Source organism: Petaurus breviceps, unplaced genomic scaffold (assembly GCF_028583685.1).
Source record: "Petaurus breviceps papuanus isolate PSGF00001 unplaced genomic scaffold, PetGlider_PUasm1.0 98, whole genome shotgun sequence".
Lineage (NCBI taxonomy): Eukaryota > Metazoa > Chordata > Mammalia > Diprotodontia > Petauridae > Petaurus > Petaurus breviceps.
The window spans coordinates 6017446-6019373 of record NW_027187460.1 but is presented as its reverse complement, the minus strand read 5'-3'; positions in this window follow the sequence as shown (position 1 = coordinate 6019373).

Here is a 1928-nt window from a genome sequence, read left to right as displayed (position 1 = left end):
GGGGGGGGGGGGGGGGGGGGGGAACCGGCTGTGCTGGAGAGAAAGGGCAGAAGGAAAAAGGATCTCTACAGCCAGCAGATGTTTAAACTTAGCCACCCCTGATGGTAGCTCAGGTTTACGTTAGCGCGCCGAGAGATCTGACAAATGTTGGCTGACAGGCTTGGAATTTTTTTTTTCTTTTTTGGCGGGGAAGATTGGTTGGGGGCGGGGAAATACTTCGGCGGGTTATGAGGTGGGAAGGTGAAAGGATAACCTTTTTTCCCGTGTCCTTGAAGATGGAAGAAGGGAGAGGGAAAAGCTAGGGAAGATGGGGTTGGGCTGGTCCGTAGGGCAAAGAGAATTGGGGTCTTCCTGCAAAGAGAACTGGGGTCTTCCTGCGACCTGTAGAGCCTCTCTCAAGGAGGCTACATTTCTTCCACTATCCTTCCCCCTCCATTCCTGCTCCATAATGTGACCCTGGAGGTTTAGGGTGGTGATTGGGGAAGTGGATTATCAGGAAATAAACAACAACAGCTCTGGGACAACCAGGCAAACCAACTACCTGAGGACTCAAGATATTCTGTATTATTTAAAATCACGAATGCAGGCAACGCTAAAATTCACAATAAACGTATACAGCTCTCACTATAATTTCCTGCTCATCATTCAGACTTGGAAAATGCACTAACCTGAATGATGTCAGAAAGCTTTATAACTGTCTTGTATTTGAACTTATACATACACCCTGCTCAACCAAACACATGACCAATACGCCACCTCCTGGCCCAGCCCAAATCCACTCTTGAAGACCCAGAAGCTAAAATTAGCACCCTAGATGCTCAGAAACAGAGTCCAAGCCAGATCTGCAGTGGCTTATGTAGGCCTAACTGATAAGGATCTCTCATAGGACCAACATCAGATGACTTTTAAGAATTTAACCCTGTTGCAAAGGCCAAAATAGCCTTTTCCCTATTTTTTTAAAATCAACTCCAATCTGATGGGGGTGTGAAGTGTAACTTCAGTGGCTTTAATATAAATTTCTTTCATTATTAGTGATTTGGAGCATGATTTTTAACATAACTCTTGATAAGTTGGATCTCTTCCCTTAAGAACTATCTGTTCATATCCTTTGAAAGTTCTATGAAATGACCAGCAATGATTCCAGAGTACCAGTAATGAAGAATGTTATTTACCTCTTGACAGATGATGGACTCAAGATGAAAAATGAGACATACATTTTAGGATATGGCTAATATAAAGATTTATTGTGCTTAACTATGCATATTTGTTACAAGCATTTTGTTTTCCTGTTTTTGAGTTGAGGTTTGAAAGATGAGGAAAAGTTTATTAATTTAAAAAAAATTAATGAAAAAATAGCCTCTCTTTACTTATAGTCTTTCTTCCATCAAATCTATCTTGTACATTATCTCCAGCCTAATCTTTCTATATCAGTTTCCATGCCATTCTGCAATCTACAACCTACTTCTTCAAGAACCCACAATGATTCCCTTGTCCCTTTTCAACAGAATCCAAACTCTTAGTCCCTTCCAGCTCTGAAATCCTAGGATCCTGTTTCCTTAGTTTGGTATTCAAGTCTCTTTATCAGCTATGTCCCTCAAGCTAATGTTCTTAATGATCCTCTTACATTTTATGCATAGCCCTGCTTTGGAAATTTTCTCCTGGAAATTTTCTTGCCTGAAAAGTCCTGGTTAACATCATATCTAAAACCTACTAGTTTCAAGATTCATCTCAAAACACACTTCTTCCATGAAGTCTTTCTCAATAACTTCTACTGCATTGACTTTCCTCTCCTTGACCATGCTCAAAATTTATTTTCCATACTATATCTCTTGTCATTTGCATATATTTATTTGCCATTTACACTGTTCTGTAAGTGTTCCATTTGTTGTTTCCTTAGCCATAATGTTAGTTATTTGAGGACAAGAATT